Genomic DNA, 8,856 nt, shown 5'->3' on the forward strand with positions numbered 1-8,856 from the left:
CTTTCTCCAGGATTGGCCCAAATTTTGGGGCTTCTGGCAGATGGTACTTACTGTCATTTTGTAGCTTCTGCTGTTTTGACTTCAATACACTTACGAACCAACCAAAGCTACAGCAGGAGAGAACCTATCATTAATTACAGAAGTACTTATCTTGATTCTTGACTGAAATGCCTGAGCTTATACTAAGATAAACATCATGCTAGTTCTTCAGCTGTCAAGTATTTATTTAGCACCATCAACTCATCTGTGGCTACAGTCATTAACACCAGTTCAATTTAGCTTATGAGGATGCCAATCAAAGAAAGGCAGGCCGCTGAAATTCATTTATGTCTGGTATCTATATTGCGGATCAAATGGAAAATCTTTATCAAAGCAGACATGTCATCTCTTGGGAACAAAGAGAATTTTTGACTGCCCTCTAACTTCAGTAAGTTTTTCACTTACTCTTTCATAACATGGCTCACTAGCTTTGTCACAGTGGCCCTGTAATTCGATGTTCAAATCCAAACATGACAGAATGTAAAAAAATAACGGACCCTTCCTTATACCCTAAACCTTAAAAGCCTTTTTTTAAACCACTGCTTTGACTATACCTACTGCTTTAGTATGAAATAAAACCAAAGATACTTGGACACAGAAAGCTATTTTGTCAGCTCTACAAGGCCAGTATTTGACACAGACAGAGGAGGACCGACATACACAAAATTCAACCAGCTGAAAGGATAATCCTTTTGGAAGTGCAACTTGCCACATCTATCTAGGGCATGAAGAGTGCTGTATTACAGTAAGATTTCCACAGAGACAATGAACTAAAATAAAATTTCACTACGGTTTTTAAGGCAGTGAGAATTAAGCACATGCATAAAAGTTTTGCTGACTGCAGATGTACCTGAAAACTTACCTGAATAGAAATAGCCAACTAAACCAGGGGTCTGTAAGATTTCTGCTGGTATTGCATCCATAATAAAATGTGTTCTATGGAAACAAACAAACAAACAAACAACCTACTATCCCTCTCTTTGTTCAGCATCTCTAAATCCTTTCTTGTTTTTACCTGCTGTCATCTGATATTGCAGCAACAAAAGCCAAGTCTGTTTAATAAAGCACAGTCTGAATTTCTTAGCTTTATTGAGCAGATATGCAAGATGTCTAGTAATTTATTGAACTAAAAAGAAAAACATATTTAGAAAATTCTGCAGAATTACACTACCATAAAATTTGCTAATAGTTTAAAGAAGTTAAAATTATATACCTTTAGGATAATCATATGTATTATTACCACTCAGTCTTGCAAGATGTGTCTGCATTCACTGTACTCAGGAGAGTGCCCATCTTCATGATGATAATTTTGTAACTCAAACTATATTTTGTATCTGAGCCTTTTTTGTGATTAGCTATAATATCTACTTATTCAATCTACTTATTCACTTCAGTGGCTCACCAGAGACATAAAAGATTTCTCATTCTGCACCGGAAAGAGTGGTTGTGCATGACTTCTCCTCTGCTCTCTTCCCTTGCAAATATACTTGCCTGTTTGTTATGGCTGGCAGTTCTGGTCTGTTGGCCAGTGAGGTCAATGCATAGTTCAGAAGCATGCTTTCTTTCTACAAAGTTGCTAAAAGAACTTGCAGTAGTCAGTGATCTACATCTGCATTTTGCTCAGGTTCCTGATGGACAGCCCAGAGAAAACAAAGCACTGGAAAGAGTTTCTCTGAACTCCAAAGGCTTTGGATTGAGTCTTCAGTGAGGGAACACCAAGAAAAGAAAAAACACATTTCAGTTCTAATTTCGAGTGAAGAAAGCAGGTTATTAGGTCATGCCAGTTAGCTATCTGATGGGAATTGCTCTTTCCTGCTTTCTGGAGTTCCATACGGCTTTTTGTCTAAGGGGCATGTACAATTAATGAGCTCCTGAAACAAATTAATACAAAATTTAACAAACACAATAGAGAAGACATTGAAGCATAGAAGACTATAACACAGCAATAACTAAAAAATAGTAGAATAAAAATATAATAGCAGAGGCAGGCATTCCCTCCTATTAATCCTGGCTGTAGTTTTGAATATTAATAAATCCAAATGCCTGCATCTTTTAATTTGGACTTTACCTTTTAGGAAGAGATTTGTGTCAACAAAGACAAAATCAGTTTTCAGCTGCAACTCCTTGGCTGGTCTGGGGAGCTACCTTAGTCCATGTTTCTGTCTTTCCTCCTTTTCACCAGCTTGATCAGGTGGGACTGATGGCTTTTGTCTGAGACTGCAGCATGGAATCAGTGAGACGACAACCAATGAACTCCATTTCAGGGTTCCTGAATTTCTACCTGGTGTTCGTGAAACATGTGTTGGTTTGCCAGAACTTGGCTTATAAATTGGGTGTTAGAGGAGGAAAGAGAAAAAGAAGAGGCTATGAAAATTGGAACTTTCAAAAAATATCCCATCACAGCAGGGGGAGGGAGGTGATGGGACTGTGGATTTTGAGAACCATCCATGTAGATTGCAGCAGAACTTGGAGTCCCCTGGAAGATACGAGAGCCAAACAAATTGCCCCACTTCAGGAGGGGCCAAATAGCTCCTGAGTCCGTGTGCATCTTTGGTGAGCAGCTCAGGTAAGCAGGAGTCTACCTTAGGCTGTGCCTAAAACATGTTTGTCATAAATGATACCAGAACTGTGGGAAATAAAACAGCAACACTCCACAGACAGCCCAGTTCTGCACACATGTCAAGCTCTGAATTTTGGCAGGTCCAGAACCAGCCTACTCCATCCCACTGCCTGCTATAGGTGGGTGAGATTCATATTGGTGGTTAGAGGCCCATTTAACTTACAATATGATGGGTGTCAAATAGGTCCCTTGGAACAGAACTGTCTTTCATTTCAGAGTGGGTCTTCATAGCTGTGAAGAAAATAAAAATCTAAAGAAAAAGCAGGAGCTGAAAGCAATATTTCTGACCATGGAGAGATCTGAAACAATTGTAGTGAAAGGTGTCAGGTGCTACATACATCTCAACAGCCCAGAGCTGCAACCTAAAAATGGACATTTAAATCTCCACAACTATAGCCCAGCCACTCCAGTGGGAAAGTCTCATTCATTTCCATGCAAGAATTTCCCAGATACTAAACTCTTCATTTCTTTCTGCCAACAACACCTCCAGTTCAGCTGTTAAATATTAAAACAGAGATCTGCAGGGAGCTGCCTGTCAAAAACGTGGGGACAGAGCAAAGCAGGAGTAGTTGGACTTTGAAAACTATTACATACAAACCATGACTGATTTTTCCAAAGTCAATTTGTGGTGTTTTTAAGTATTTTCCTCCCTCGTAAAGAATAAATTGTTGCCATAATTCACATTGTTTTCCCAAACAAGGGATCCTAAAGCAGGATCTAAAAATTACATTAGCATATAACATGCTGCATTATCCTACTGTGAAAGTTCATCCAACAACATTTCAGGGCTGATCCCTTAGTCTTGATTCACAGGTGGTTATCCTTTCTCACATGAGTAATCCCATTCAGCTGACAATAAAGGATGCCAGTTTAATACTAAGGATTTGCTGACTTCTAAAAGTTGTGGCATTTTCTGCTTGCTTGTTTGCTGGTTTGTTTTTTAAGGAAAATTTTGCTTTATTGCTGTTTTTAAAGATACTACTGGAGGAAATGAACCAAAGAAAATATGGTGCACTTTGGACTGTTTGAGAAGTGTTTGTTTTTGTAATGCTGTTCTGATGATGCTTTCCTTGATTTATTCTGTAATATAGATATAAATGTAGCAGTGCTGAGGCAGTACAAGAGAGGAAAAGAGATCAACTAAATCGGGAAATATTTTAGCATACTTTTCACACTGTGAAATGTAACAGGATAGTATGGAAGCCTGAGTCCTGAAAATACTTCCTGAATGTCTCTGTGCTCTTTCATGTTTTAACAGCTGGTGTGCTATTAAATATTTTCTTAAAAATATTTTCCTAACATTTGTATATTCTATATTAATATTCTATATAGGAATATTCTTAAGTGCGTTTTCTTAAACCCCTCTTAGCTTTAGGTAGAGAAACACAAGAGGGCACTTTAGACCATTTATTTATTAAAGCTTGTATCAAAAAGAATCTTCTCCACTATTTTGATCCCTTAGAGAATTAAGCCAATGAAAAGTCATTTTTAGTACGTTCTTGCCTAACAGAACAAAACCACAGAGCATTTGTAAAACTGCCAGGTGTGGTGAATGAGGCAAGGGAATGATGAGAGAGAATCATGAAGAAAATGCACGCTGTGCCTTGGGGATGGAAACTGGCCCTTGTTAAAAGCTGGTGATCAGGCCTACCTGGCCTGTGGCCTGAAGCACTGGGATTAAGCATAGATAGTTATATACAACATGTAGAAGATGCCGTACAAAGAGTTTTAGAAAATGATGTTGCTGATTAGGTGACTTGCTTCCCTTTAGGTCAAAATCAGTCTGGAAGTACTACATTTCTGGAAATGTAGACACATGAAGAGTAAAATCAGAGGGGGTTTTAGACTTTTTTAATGAAAATTTCCTCAGGCACAAAGTGGAAGCTGAAGGCCCAGTAGCAGTACTTCTGCAGTGGAAATTCTCCTTACCTTCTGAGTTGGACAGTGATTATGAGAATGGAGTTATTCTGGTAAGTGTGACAATATTCAGCTGTACAACAGCTGCTATTTTTGTCAGTTGATGCATAAAGAAAATTAAAAGAAAAAACCCTGGGAGAGGGTGCAAAGTTAATGGCAGTAAACTCTTGCCTCAAGCATGAACATTTTCATTTTGCTGCCGGTAATCAGACACTGTCAGCAGTACTGCACAACCATAAAATTCCTTTGACCTTCCAGCAATGTATGATGTATCTCGAATATGAGAATATGAGCCTATCCATTGACAAACTTGTTTCCTTAGTTCAAGCTGTAGAGACATATTAAGGGACTGTTTGAATGATAAAGGTTGCCAGTTGTCACGGTTTGATTGCGGGGTGACAATAAACCGTGGCAGATGCTTTGTTAAACCTTCACCTCTCCCTGTTCCGTGCCCCCCCCGCAAGGAAAGGCAATAGGAGGGCAAAGAGAGAGGCAAAAAGAGAGAGAGGATTTGCAAGTTGGAAAGAATTAAAAATGTTTTACCAATGCTACTAATAAAATAGATAAAATAATATAAAATACACAAACCCAATGTCGAATTGTCCCAGTAGCTCCACGCTGCTCCAGCAGCTGCAGGGCAGGGACCCGGAAATCCTGGGCTGGATTCCTCAGCAAACCGGAACTGGATTCAAGGACGCAGGGCCTGTCATTAGCCCTCAGATCGCAGGCACGACTCACAGGGTCCTCCCCACATGCCGGCCATAGTCGAAGACAGAGTGAGACCCTCGTGATTGCCCATTTTTATATGGTGTTATGACATGGATGGGGTGGAATACTTAGTTGGTAAGTTTTAGTCACCTGTTCAGTTCGCTCCTCCTTGTCCCTCTCACTTACAGGATGTGCATCCTTATCAGTGACCTGCATTCCACTGCTATGTCTACCAAAACATGTGTCCACCTACAGAAAAGTGCAGTTACTAAGAAGGACTGGGCTGAAAGAAAAGCTCACTGAAAGAAAAACTCTTTAAAACAGAAACTGGTCTTGTTTTTAACAAAACCAGGACATCAGTTCAATTCCTAATGTCAGCTGGGTTGAAGATACATCATATATCACAGCAGCAATATGACAGGTAGTGTATACGATTGAAGAATCCCTTGAATATTAAACAGTGCATAGTAAAGTCAAAGGGAACTATAAACCAAAGTAAAGACGCCTAATTTATTCTGCATCACACAGCAAATATAAATACAGGCATACATGCAAGGCATCAAGGAATATGTTTCTTACAGATGAAGGATTCAGACATGAATTGTTATTAAGTTTTTGAATATTTAACTCTCATATGTAATCAACCATGTCTCTCCATATAATTATATGTTTAAAAGATGCTAAATTACAAAAGTGCTATAATGTCTTAGGCTCAGTATTGACCTGATACATTTTTTTCAGCCTGTGAGATTCAGTCTAGTTTTATTTATATTGTTTATGAAGTGACCAAAACAAAGTTAATAATGGAAGCTCACTAAGAGATGATAAATGCACACCTGGAAGACAATAAGTTTTAAACCTGTATTATTGAAATTCATTATAGTGCCCATGGTACATAAGGTGTTTTTTGAAGCATCCTGCAGTTGACTGAGAATCTTTTCTAAGTGCTAGTAAGCTAATTGGAGCTGAGTTGCCAGAGGCCAGAGTGAGACAGGGTCATGACTCTGCTTTGAAATTACTGACAGGGTGGTGTATGTTACTATGATAAATTTCTCGTTGTTCTGCTAGGATGAAAACTAAGTAGCACGCAAAACATATTGTTTAGCTATTATATATATAATACAGGAATATACACTCTACGCATATTACAGACAGATAGAAAGTACCGTGATGCATGTGTATGCTATATATAACGTAACGTTTTAGCTGTAACGCCCTTGTGCGATTTTCATGTCAGACAAAACCAAAACAAACAACCAAGACCATTCTGGAAATCAATCTCACTTGCCCTTTCCAGTAGTCACAAACCTGCAGGTTTACTGCAGGGAGACTTCCTGAAATTCTAGAGAACGCTGGAAAGCAGAAAAAAGCCAGAAGGCAGTACGGGCAGCAATTGTGGAAACCTACTTTATTTCTCTGACTCTGTCACCAGTTAGCTGTGTAACCTTGAGGAGGTTGTTTTCATCACCTAGCGGCTGAGAAAAAAAAGAAGTGAAGAGGACTGAAGAACCTCTGGCTCAAGAGATGAGATAGCATGAGCATTTGTGCAGAGGCAATATGATTGTTATCGCCAAACTCTGTGAGCAGCACAGACACCCCCACTGATCGTTGGAGTCAGAGGTGGGAAATGACGGGCTGGGAGCAGGACTCATGTTTATTAATTGCAGCTTGCAGCAGTGCAGCCCTGTGCCAGCGCAGCCTCTCGGCGCGGTGACCCGCGGTGAACGGCTTCCCCAGCTGGCGAGGAGATGGAGCGGCAGCTGGCAGGGCTGAGCGGTGCGGCACTTAATTATGTCCAGGCGGATTGCCACAAAGTAATAGGATTAAAAAGCAAACCCATTGATGCCTACTGGTATTAAAAAAGCTTTCTCACACCACATCTGAGAGTTACCTGAATTGACAGAAGTGACAGAGGTAAAAAGCTGAGGATTTTTGCAAACATTTCCTTCCTTTCCCTTACTACTTAACATATGAACTTCTACAGACTGCAGGAGCGTGGTGTTTTGCTGCTACACTTTCACCAGGGTGCCCATGAGCACAGATGGATATTAAGACAGGCGTTGGTTTTTCTGAGTTGTCTCCCCGCAAGAACCAAGGTGCTGGTCTCTGCCTGGCCCCGCAGCTGTGCCCCCATGGCCACGTCCCCATGGCCGTACTGCTGCTCTGTGCCCCCTTTGGTGCTGACATGGCAGCAAGCAGAGGTTTGCTGCCTCTGGAGAATAGCAGTACCCTTAGCAGTTTGGCACACTCGTTCAGGATTCCCTAGAAGATTGAACTTAGGTGGAAAGATTAGCTGACACTGCCATTAGCTTTCAGCTAGCAATATCAAAGTGCTCATAAATTATCTTCTCAGTAGCAAGGCTGTGTCAATGAATTCAAGTTCTAGTACATTTGAGATATACTTTTTAAAAAATCTGGAGGAGGAATAAAAAACACATGGAGGCCTTTCTCTGTACCCAGGCAAAGCCATCTGGGGTGTCTTGGCCACTGAGCTTGAGGATGGCACCACGGGGCTCGGCTTCCCCCCTGGCTGGTGGCAGAGGGGGCCAGCAGGGCTGAGGGCAGTTTAACGCCAATTTGTAAAGTTTCTAATGGGCTCATGCTCTTGGCGTGTAGGGTGTGCTTGGTTTGGCTCTGTGGAGTCAGCAGGAGAAGGCTCTTGATGCGGGGGATGATGAAGGGCACAGGTGTGCCGGGGCAGCGCAAGGGGGAGAAAATGGCAGTACTTTCCCTGTGGAGAGGAGCAGCTGCTTCAGCCTTTGCCATGGGACAGTCAGCTGCCTTGAAAACAGAGACAGTCATAGTCATTTTGCTGGTTAATGAGTTGTTAGTGAGGTCTTTTAAATGCACACCTTTACTCTCAAAAAAAAAGAAAAAATAAAAGGAAAACAAGGCAAAGAGGTAGATACTTGCTCTGTGAAGGAAGTTCCACAGGCTTAATGGAAGTTGCTCAGGGAGAACCAAGCATGCCGACTGCCATGCAGTCATGTTTGCCCTTGAAGAAGCGCTATGAAAGCTGCAAGCACCAGACAAGCCAATGCTCAGGGCATTGAAATGGTACACTAAACATGAAATTATGTCATCTTTGTAGAAAGAATCAGCTTTCCATAGACATATAGGTGATGATGAACTGTGGTTGCCAGCAATGTAGGAGAAGTTGGTGTCTAACTCTTCACAGTGTCACTCAGAAATTCAGAATAATAATATTTTCCTTCTCTGTATGCACTTTCTCCCACATAGTCTCCCTGATCTTTCTTTTTTTTTTTTTTTTTTCTGTGTCCCTGGTGGTAGGTGGGTTGCATATTGAACAGCATTTTACAATACTTAATCATTTCTTCAAAGCACTGCTGAGAGGGGTGTAATACAATGCAGGCACCATAGTGTTTACTGAAAAGGCTGGGGACTTTGCTGGTTATTAGCTCTGTGTGTGCTGCTTTGCTGTCAGCTGTCTGCTGCAGTGGCTACCTGGACAATACTGTACTACTAGGTCAACTGGGAGCCTGGACAGCTTTGGTGGGGCTTTGTTAGTGCTGAGCAGAGTAGTGGGTGGGAAACTGCTGCATTTTATTGCT

This window comes from Columba livia, chromosome Z (genome assembly GCF_036013475.1).
Source record: "Columba livia isolate bColLiv1 breed racing homer chromosome Z, bColLiv1.pat.W.v2, whole genome shotgun sequence".
In the NCBI taxonomy this organism is placed as follows: Eukaryota; Metazoa; Chordata; class Aves; order Columbiformes; family Columbidae; genus Columba; species Columba livia.